Here is a 12,236-nt window from a genome sequence, read left to right on the forward strand (position 1 = left end):
TTACTATTAATATAGTCTGGGAGGTCAAAATGTACAACATGAATAGCAAAGTTCCCCATACACTTCCCTGGGGCACACCCAAAGTTACTTCTATATATGACGATGAATCTCCATCCAAGATAACATGCTGCTTTTTCCCTACGAAAAAGCTCTCAGTCCAGTCACAAATTTGACTTGATACCCCGTTATGCTGAGGGAATTAGATTAGGAAATGAGGCGCTTAAAGTAGTAGATGAGTTTTGCTATTAGGGCAGCAAAATAACTGATGATGGCCGAAGTAGAGAGGATATAAAATGTAGACTGGCAATGGCAAGGAAAGCGCCGCCAAAGAAGAAAAATTTCTTAACATTGAGTATAGGTTTAAGTGTTAGGAAGTCGTTTCTGAAAGTATTTCTGTGGAGTATAGCCATGTAAGGAAGTGAAACATGGACGATAAATTGTTTAGATAAGAAGAGAACAGAAGCTTCCGAAATGTGGTGACACAGAAGAATACTCAAGATTAGATGGGTAGGCGACGTAACTAACGAGGAGGTACTGAACAGAACTGCGGAGAAGAGGAATTTGTGGCACAACTTGATTAGAAGAAGGGATAGGTTGGTAGGACATGTTCTGAGGCATCAAGGGATCACCAGTGTAGTATTGGAGGGAAGCTTGAGGGAGGAGGGGGGGTTAAAATCGTAGAGGAAGGCCTAGGGATGAATACGTTAAGCAGACTCAGAAGGATGTAGGTTGCAGTAGTTACTCGGAGATGAAGAGGCTTGCACAAAATAGAGTAGCGTGGAGAGCTGCATCAAACCAGTCTCTTGACTGAAGACCACAACAACAGCAACATCGTCATCATCATCAACAACAACAACTCCGTATCATCTTACTTTTGACAATAAGCGTATGTGTGTACTGAATCAAATGCTTTTCGGGAATTACATCTAGTCCCATGTCTTCCCGACTCCCAACCTAATTGCAATTTTGCTGTTATTATTTGCAAATCTCAGAAACTACGAGCAAATATTTGCCTCCTTGGCGGAGCTCATTAACTTCTGTTTCGCTGCGATTAATCTCGCTTATGTAAACAGAACAGCCGCCGGGTTCGTAATTACAGCTGCCGGTATTTAGTTCGCTCGCTATTCTGGCGTTGATGTTAGACGAAAGTTAGTCTTGGTAGCCATTGTGCTCAACTCTAGCTTATCTCTGTGTAGGTGAGCTCCCGACAGAAGAAAGTTACCCAGACCATTCTACATATGATCTTAAATCACACTATCGCAGTTTACTTGATACTGACACGCAAGCGCGGAAACCTCATTTCTACGGCTGCAATAAAATCGTCAGATATACCACCATTTCAGAAAACACTATACTAAAAAAATAAACAAGTGTGAAGTTGCGTTATAATGCCGTAACAGGAGTTCATCATTGCATATTACAAAAAGGAGATATAATTGCTGATTTAAACGAACAAGTAACGTTACGTAATAATAATATCCAATGACATGTAGGGTGTTCGAAAATTTCCGTTACCAACTTCTAGTAGTTACAGACGGGAATGAGTAGATAACATTTTGAATTGGACCGCATGTCCGTGCTACAACAATTTAAAAACATGGTGGTAACGTAACCACTTTTGCAGGAAATTGATTAGGCGTGGCCCCGTACATCACCTATTCTACAGTTTCAGTCATTAATAACCAAAGAAACTGCTCGTCTACTCGTTGGCGAGCTGTCTGCAACGTGATCACTACGGCCTCTTACGGTGTCCCCTTGGGGGACCACAGTCACGCCTGCTGACTTTGAACGTACCCTTTCTCGAAGCCGTTGCGTGATTGTGGCGAAAAGGGTATGCAATGTGGAGTTGGACGTTATGGAGAAAGAGCTTGATAAAGGCGGCGAGCAGTTCTTCCATTGCCGTCAGCATCACCATTCAGAAGGATCATGTCGGTTTATTCTGCAAATGTGTACTCAATAAAGTCGCTCTAATACTCACAGAAACGTGAGGCTCGAACCAGGTCGGAGAGGTAGGGGAGACATCAAATAACATCAGTCGATCCGACATAACCACCCCCCCCCCCCCCCACCATTACTACTCTGTTGCATACCTACCAAGCTCACATGTTTTCAAATGACTGTAGCACGGATGTGGTACGTTTCAAGACATGGTTACCCAACTAAAACATTATGTACTCACTCCCCTCTACAAATTCTATCAGTTTGTAACGGGTTTTTCGGAACACCCTGTATTGGACAAAGAGTAATACAACGCTTAACATCTGATACTGAAGCAGATTAAAATTGTTTGCTGCCTCTGCAGATCTGTAAGTACGGAGCACCGATTACTCCAAGTGGCATCTACATCCTAATCCTAAAACAACGAACAGCACCATAATGAACATTATTAATAGAGATGCAAATACAAAACAGCAGCTCTCTATGAATGGCCAACCCCGGCAGCTGTGGCCGAGCGGTGCTAGGCACTTCAGACCGGAACCGCGCTGCTGCTACGGTCGCAGGTTCGAATCCTGCCTCGGGAATGGATGTGTGTAATGTCCTTAGGTTAGTTAGGTTTAAGTAGTTCTAAGTTCTAGGGGACTGATGACCTCAGATGTTAAGTCCCATAGTGATTAGAGCCATTTGACCGTTTTCTGAATGGCCAACGCGTCAGGCATGAGGATAAGTCTAACTACTTGGGAGTGAAATTAGACCTCCCTCTAACACTTAACTCTCCTATAGAAGATACAAAACAGAAACTAAAGTACGCAACTCGTGGTCGTGCGGTAGCGTTCCGCTTCCCACGCCCGGGTTCCCGGGTTCGATTCCCGGCGGGATCAGGGATTTTCTCTGCCTCGTGATGACTGGGTGTTGTGTGATGTCCTTAGGTTAGTTTGGTTTAAGTAGTTCTAACTTCTAGGGGACTGATGACCATAGATGTTAAGTCCCATAGCGCTCCGAGCCAACGACTTGGGGTTGTTGAGCGAGCACATTGAGACTCAGCACTAGCCCTTGTCTACAGCCTGGCTGAATGCTGTTTTCCAATATGGATAACAAGTGCAAACACAGAGAGAGTGAATAGCTAACTGAAGAAGACTCGTCCTAGCAAACACAGAGCCGCCTCAAGCTATTGGATTACATTAGTCACAAGAACACACACAAAAAAGACCTAGAAAGCCTCACCAAGAGCGAGCACCTACAAATAGCCTTAGGTCACCTTTATGGGAAACCGACGAAGAACTCCAACAAATTGACTCGAAGACAGCTTGGAGAGAACTTTGGGCTATCAGCGAACACTAGAATCAAAATTTGGTGGTACACTCCAACAAGGAGATCGAAGTATTCAACATGCCGAGGAAACCGTGGACAACTCTGAACTATTCAGAATGAATGTTCGTACATATAAGCAACTGATAAATAAACTGGGCCTATCGGAGAGTCCTGAATGTAATTGCCATGAAATCCAATCGATGGACCATTTACTTGTGTGTGAATTGCATGGCTGTGAGAGTGAACTGAAGGACATACACAACAAAGTGGCTCAGCCATACAGTAGCTACAGAATATTTGTAATACTGGATGGACTTATAAGAACATATATAAAGAATATTGTGATTCAATATTGAGCTTTAAGAATATTGTAGTTAAACAATTATGTATGTGTGATTCATCTCTTTAAAATTCACTACTGGCCATTAAAATTGCTACACCAAGAAGAAATGCAGATGATAAACGGGTATTCATTACATTTTCACGCAATTTGGATGCAGTACCCAGAAGAACCACCTCTGGCCGTAATGACGGCCTTGACACGCCTGGGCATTGAGTCAAACAGAGCTCTAATGGCGTGTACAGGTACAGCTGCCCATGCAGCTTCAACACGATACCACAGTTCATCAAGAGTAGTGACAGGAATATTGTGACAAGCCAGTTGCTCGGCCACCATTGACCAGACGTTTTCAATCGGTGAGAGATCTGGAGAATGTGCTGGCCAGGGCAGCAGTCGAATATTTTCTGTATCCAGAAAGGCCCGTACAGAACCTGCAACAAGCGGTCGTGCATTATTCTGCTGAAATGTAGGGCTTCGCAGGGATCGAATAAAGGGTAGAGCCATGGCTCGAAACACGTCTGAAATGTAACGTCCACTGTTCAAAGTGCCGTCAATGCGAACAAGAGGTGACCGAGACGTGTAACCAATGGCACCCCATACCATCACGTCGGGTGATACGCCAGTATGACGATAACGAATACACGCTTCTAATATGCGTTCACCGCGATGTCGCCAAACACCGATACGACCATCATGATACTGTAAATAGAACCTGGATTCATTTGAAAAAATGACGTTTTGCCATTCGTGCACCCTGGTTCGTCGTTGAGTACACCATCGCAGGAGCTCCTGTCTGTGATGCTGCGTCAAGGGTAATCGCAGTCATGGTCCCCGAGCTGATAGCCCATGCTGCTGCAAACGTCGTCGAACTGTTCGTGCAGATAGTTGTCTTGCAAACGTCATTATCTGTTGACTCAGGGATCGAGACTTTGCTGCACGATCCATTACAGCCATGCGCATAAGATGCCTGTCATCTCGACTGCTAGTGATACGAGGTCGTTGGGATCAATCGTATTACCCTCCTAAACCCACCGATTCCATATTCTGCTAACAGTCATTGGATCTCGACCAACGCGAGCAGCAATGTCGCGATACGATAAACCGCAATCGCGATAGGCTACAACCCGAACTTTATCAAAGTCGGAAACGTGATGGTACGCTTTTCTCCTCCTTACACGAGGCATCACAACAACGTTTTACCAGGCAACCCCGGTCAACTTCTGTTTGTGTATGAGAAATAGGCTGGAAACTTTCCTCGTGTTAGCCCGTTGTAGGTGTCGCCACCGGCGCCAACATTGTGTCAATGCTCTGAAAAGCTAATCATTTGCATATAACAGCATCTTCTTCCTGTTCGTTAAATTTCGGGTCTGTAGCACGTCATCTTCGTGGTGTAGCAATTTTAATGGCCACACACACACACACACACACACACACACACACACACACATATATATATATATATATATATATATATATATATATATATATATATATATATATATATATGGTCCATTGGCAGTGACTGGTCCAAATATCTCACGAAATAAGCATCAAACGAAAAAACTACAAAGAGCGAAACTCGTCTAGCTTGAAGGGGGAAACCAGATGGCGCTACCATAGGTCAAACGGATATGAACAGCGCTTTTTTTTTTAGATAGGAACATATTCGTGTTGTACGTAAAGAAATATGACTGTTTTAGTTGTACCACTTTTTTTCGCTTTGTGATAGATGGCGCTGTAATAGTCACCAACGTATAAGTACGTGGTATCACGTAACATTCCGCCAGTGTGACAGTATTTGCTTCGTGATACATTACCCGTGTTAAAATGGACCCTTTACCAATTGCGGAAAAGGTCGATATCGTGTTGATGTATGGCTATTGTGATCAAACCGCCCAACGGGTTTGTGCTATGTATGCTGCTCGGTATCCTGGACATCATCCAAGGGTCCGGACCGTTCGCTGTATAATTACGTTATTTAAGGAAACAGGAAGTGTTCAGCCACATGCGAAACGTCAACCACGACCTGCAACAAATGATGATGCCCAAGTAGGTGTTTTAGCTGCTGTCGCGGCTAATCCGCACATCAGTAGCAACCAAATGGCGCGAAAATCGGGAATCTCAAAAACGGTGATGTTGAGAATGCTACATCAACATCGATTGCACCCGTACAATATTTATATGCACCAGGAATTGCATGGCGACGACATTGAACATCGTGTACTGTTCTGCCACTGGGCACAAGAGAAATTACGGGGCGATGACAGATTATTTGCACGCGTTCTATTTAGCGACGAAGCGTCATTCACTAACAGCGGTAACGTAAACCGGCATAATATGCACTATTGGGCAACGGTAAATTCACGATGGCTGCCACAAGAGGAACATCAGCGACCATTAAGGTTAATGTATGGTGCGGCATTATGGGAGGAAGGTTAATTGGCCCTCATTTTATCGATGGCAATCTAAATGGTGCAATGTATGCAAATTTCCTACGTAATGTTCTACCGATGTTACTACAAGATGTTTCAATGCATGACACAATTACGATGTCCTTCCAACATGATGGATGTCCGGCACATAGCTCGCGTGCGGTTGAAGCGGTATTGAATAGCATATTTCATGACAGGTGGATTGGTCGTCGAAGGACCATACCATGGCCCGCACGTTCACCGGATATGACGTCCTCGGATTTCTTTCTGTGGGGAAAGTTTAAGGATATTTGCTATCATGATCCACCGACAACGCCTGACAACATGCGTCAGCGCTTTGTCAATGCATGTGCGAACATTACGGAAGGCGAACTACTCGCTGTTGAGAGGAATGTCGTTCACGTATTGCCAAATGCATTGAGGTTGACGGACATCATTTTGAGCATTTATTGCATTAATGTGGTATTTACAGATAATCACGCTGTAACAGCATGCGTTCTCGGAAATTATAAGTTAACAATGGTACATGTATCACCTTGGAACAACCGAAATAAAATGTTCAAAGGTACCTACGTTCTGTATTTTAATTTAAAAATCCTATTCTTACCAACTGTTCGTCTAAAATTGTGCGCCATATGTTTGTGACTGCTACAGCGCCATGTATCAGAAAGCGAAAAAGTGGTCCAACTAAAACATTCATATTTCTGAACGTGCTACACGAATATGTAATGAAAAACGGGAGTTCCTACTTTAAAAAAACGCTGTTGATATCCGGTCGACCTACGGCAGCGCCATCTAGTGGGCCATCCATAGTGCCATCTGGTTTTCTCCTTCAAGCTAGACAAGTTTCGTTCTTTGTAGTTTTTTCGTTTGACGCTTATTTCGTGAGATATTTGGCCCGGTCACGATCAATGGACCACCCTCTATATAAATTGATAACTGCATGAAACGTACATCAAACATTTCTCACTTTCAAATGGATTTTCTGTAAACAGCAATCCTGAAGACTAAATAAAGGCGTAAATAAAGAACGAAGAGACTGAGGAGACAAAAGCCTTGAGTTACCTCCAATACCATGTATTACCTCCTTTTGTGTGGCGTAGTGCGGCAGCTGGATGTGGCATGGACTCACAAAGTCTCTGGAAGTCCCCCGCAGAAAAACCGAGCCAAGCTGCCTCTACAGCCGCCCATAAATGCAAAACTGTTGTCGGTGCAGGATAGTGTTCACGAGCTGACCTCTCGATTATGTCCCATGGATGGAATTCATGTCGGGCGATACCGGTGCCCAAATCATTCGTTCGAATTGTTCAGAATGTTCTTCAAACCAATCGCGAACAATAATGGCTCAGTGTTATGGCGCATTGTCATCTATAAAAATTCCATCGTTGTTTGGCTGCAGATGGTCTCCAAGTAACAGAACGTAACCGTTCCCAGTGAATGATCTGTTCAGTTTGACCAGAGGACCCAGTCCATACCATGTAAACGCAGCCCACACCATTATGGAGTCACTATCAGCTTGTTCAGTGCCCTGTTAACAAGTTTGGTCCGTGACTTCGTGGGGACTACGCCACACTCGAACTCTACCAACAGCTCTTACCAATTTGAATCGGGACTCATATGACCAGGCAATGGTTTTCCAGTCGTCTGCGAGCCAGCCGATACGCTGAAGAGCCCAGGAGAGACGCTGCACCCGATGTCGTAGACACTCGCATTGATCGTCGCTGCCATAGCCCATTAGCTCGCGATTTCGCCGCAGTGTCCTAACGGATACGTTCGTCGTACGTCCCACATCAATTTCTGCAGTTATTTCACTCACTGTTGCTTTTCTGTTATTAGCAGTGGTAACACTACACGAACGCCGCTGCTCTCGGTCGTTAAGTGGTGAGAGGTAATGCCTGAAATTTGGTATTCTCGGCACATTTGGTATTCTCGGCACATTTGGTATTCTCGGAACATTGAATTCCGTAACGATTTCCGAAATGGAATGCCCCATGCATCTAGCTCCAACTACCATTTCGCGTTGAAAATCAGTTAATTCCTGTCAAGCTGCCATACTCACGTCGGAAACCTTTCCACGTGAATCACCTGAGTGCAAATGACAGCTCCGCCAATGCACTGCCCTTTTATACCTTGTACACGCGGTACCACCGCCATCTCTACATGTCAATATAGCTATCCCATGACTTTTGTCACCTCAGTGTACATGTCAAGGGATTGTATTTTAGCTACCTTTGACGAGGTTTTCAACTGTAGACGTATGTTTTGGACGTGGATCGTCATTAGAAGACCTACGACATGGTTAATTTCAGCTGATCACTTTTTTTAAAATTAACGAACAGTCTACACACAAGTGTTCACGAACTTCAGATAAAATTCCGTTAGCAATAAACCGCCAAAACAAAACGAAGAGTCCGCGCCGCTCCCCCCGTCGGAGGTTCGAGTCCTCCCTCGGGCATGGGTGTGTGTGTCGTCCTTACCATAAGTTAGTATAAGTTAGATTAAACAGTGTGTAAGCTTAAGGACGATAACCTCAGCAGTTTGGTCCAATAAGACCTTACCACCATAACGAAGAATTTTATGACGAAACGGCATTCCCGCTTATGCCGTTGAACGAAATACACGCAGAGCGACTACGTATACTAAGGAAAAAAAAAATAACTGTACATGATGTCGCCCTTGATTTATGTTATTGTGCAACATGTAGCATGATAAGAAGTAATATTTCGTTCACGTGTAACGAAAGAAAGTGCGACTGACAGAGGAAACGCTCAAAGTGAAACTAGAGCTCCTCCGGACGTATCGAATGCTCAGATAACGTCGGAATTGCGGTTGAGTACCTCCTCGACAACCCCGGTAATTCGGCAGCGAACGCCCCGTCATTTTCAAACTACAGATAAAACGAGAGATTTCTGTGTGTGAAAACTTTAGTTATCGGTGTGTGGCTCTGTGCCAATCAGGAAACCAATAAACAGAGTATGCACGAAGACCACAGCCACCGTGAACGACCAGCTCATGTATTTTTATAGACGCTAAGCCACAGTGGTGACTAACTGCTAGTTTAAGCGATTGAAACTTGTGTCCAACAATTTTATTTACAGTCAAATCGATAAAACTGCAGATAAAATATGTCTTACATTCAACTTTCCGATGAAAATGACGCTTCTTGCCTGTTTCTCCAAAATGGCGCCTGTCTGCTTTTCGCTAAGGGTATACTACTGAGAAGAACGAAAATATTGTGGGACAACATCTTATTTTAATCTTTTCATTTCTAAAATTTATTTAGCATATATTTGGAAAAGGGAAAGGTCAAAAACTGTCTCCCCTTGTACACTTTCACTACAAAACAAATTTTAAGCTGACCAATTTTGAAAATCGGTGAAGTGGGAAACAAGTGTCCCATGAACCTAGCCAGCGTCATTACTGAGGTGTGTAGTAATGTTGCAAAACGAGCTCTATAATATATAAGACAGAAAAATTAGTTACTTCAGACATTCTTGGAATCAGGAAGATAGTGGTTTAATCCGATTTTAATGAAACAGACGCACTATAAATACACGCCGCCCCATTTAATCGTTCACACACACACACACACACACACACACTTATATATATATATATATATATATATATATATATATATATATATATATATATATATATATATATCCTACGGTCGATAGTATTTTATTCGAGTTTAGAAAGCATCTCCCTACATGCTAGCATTAGACAGATATGACATATAGATGGCCCAACGCTCAAAACTACTTACTACTTTAGTGGGACATATATACACATAAAAAAGTTTTACATCACCCCGGTTTCCAGAATATCGTTTCACAGACACAGTCCCTTTGATTGTTCAGATAAACCCGCCCAAAGATGTAAAAAACCATGCATGAGCAGCGCCTATTAGACGGAGGTGGTCCGACAGCCGATATGTTCCAGTCGTTCTACCACGAAGTAGGTACACGGCTCGTGTTGTCTGTAATTCAACCACACCTAGACAAGCAATACCACGGTTCGATCGCGTCCGCATTGTTACTTTGAGCCAGGAAGGGCTCTCAACAAGGGGTGTGTCGAGGCGTCTCGGAGTGAACCAAAGCGATGTTGTTCGGACATGGACGAGATACAGAGAGACAGGAACTGTTGATGACATGTCTCGCTCAGGCCGCCCAAGGGCTGCTACTGCAGTGCAAGACCGCTACCTACGGATTATCCTGACGGCAACGCCACTATGCTGTATAATGCTTTTCGTGCAGCCACAGGACGTCGGGTTACGACTCAAACTGTGCTCAATAGAGTGAATTATGCGCAACTTCACTCCCGACGTCCATGTGCGAGGTCCATCTATGCAACCACGACACCATGCAGCGCGGTGCAGATGAGCCCAACAACATGCCTAATGGACCGCTCAGGATTGGCATCACGTTCACTTCATCGATGAGTGTCGCATATGCCTTCAACCAGACAATCGTCGGAGACATGTTTGGAGGCAACCCGGTCAGGCTGAATGCCTTAGAGACACTGTCCAGAGAGTGCAGCAATGTGGAGTTTCCCTGCTTTTTAGGGTGGCTAAGGGGCCGACATACGCCGCGGTTGGTCATGGAAGGCGCCGTAACGGCTGTACGATACCGTTGAAAAATTCTTTCGTACCTCAACATTGTAAAAAAAGTTACCGATATTAATGATTAGGTAAAAACATTACGAAGTTTGCATCGTGGACAAAAAAGGAAGACGATGTAATGAATATTTAATAAATTTCCGCATATATTTTGTGAGATTGATACATATATTAATAATTTCTGAATAGCTGTACAGGCCGGTAGGAGTGGCCGAGCGGTTCTGGGCGCTACAGTCTGGAACCGCGCGACCGCTACGGTCTCAAGTTCGAATCCTGCCTCGGAATGGATGTGTGTGATGTCCTTAGGTTAGTTAGGTTCAATTAGTTTTAAGTTCTAGGCGACTGATGGCCTCAGAAGTTAAGCGCATAGTGCTCAGAGCCATTTGAACCAATAGCTGTACACAAAGAAGTTGTTGAACGAAATATTACTTTCTTTCACAAGCTTTCTCGTGTAACCTAGCACTGCAGGAAACTTCATCATTATAACTGAAACAATACTTGACTGAAAAAGACTACAGTAAAAAAAAAGAAAACTTAGCGTTCATAGTTTAAGTCGCCTGCAAGCTTGTATCCATGCGTCATTTGCCGAGTGTTGGTTGCAGATAATGGCGTCGTGCGCCGTCTATCTTACATGAGGTCTAAACAGGACGCCCAGATAAGCAGGATCTCTGCGATAGGCGGTTATCAGCACTCTACAGAGCCTACTTCACAGCTACGTGCGGTGGAATGCAGGCGTAACCCGACGACGCGTAGCTCTCAAAGTGAATCACCTTCTGGACAGCTGACAGCGCGCTTACCTTCAACTTGCCTAGCACAGCGAGCTGTTACTCGTCGACGACTTCCACCTGAAAAAAGAAGTTCTTGTGTTAAGAATACCTGGTTTTCACAATTTTGTCATGTTTTGCCCCCACATCTGACCCAGGACTAGGCGAGATATTCTGAGTTCGCCAGACCATCAGTCCGTCGTCACACGAGCCGTAGTATTCAACGTGTAACGCGTTGACGTGATCACCAACGTGTTGCTAAATGTGTAATAACTATCGAACTTGTACATACGGTACATGTGCCCCAGCCGCGGTATGAGCAGTCGCAGCGCGCTCCAGCGGCAGTTATCGGCTGTATCTGTCTCGCGAATCACTGTTTATGAAAAGGACGGGCGTAAAATTCCTTCATTACCTCCATTAAAAAAGTGAGATGGCCGCCATGTGACGTAGTTAACACTCCTGCATCGTATCTCATTGGTGTACGTTCAAATGCGTGTTCAGAATATCTGACATGGCTGATATCGCTCTGCACTTGGGGAAAGTCGCCGCAGCGTGGTTTTTCAAACTCTGTCTTCTGAAACTCGGTACGCTCAACGTCGACGTTCTATACAAGGTCCTTGTGACTACGGCTGTGAAATGAAATGAGCGTATGACATTGTTGGCCGGGAGGCCCCATCCGGAGAACTTCGGCAGCCGAGTGCAAGCCTAATTTCAGTCGACGCCACATTGGGTGACTTGCGTGCCGGTGTTGAGGATGACATGATGATGAGGACAACACAGCACCCAGTCCACGAGCGGATAAAATCTTCAACCCGGCCGGGAATCGAAAC

The sequence above is a fragment of the Schistocerca gregaria genome, chromosome 1 (assembly GCF_023897955.1).
Source record: "Schistocerca gregaria isolate iqSchGreg1 chromosome 1, iqSchGreg1.2, whole genome shotgun sequence".
Classification (NCBI taxonomy): Eukaryota; Metazoa; Arthropoda; class Insecta; order Orthoptera; family Acrididae; genus Schistocerca; species Schistocerca gregaria.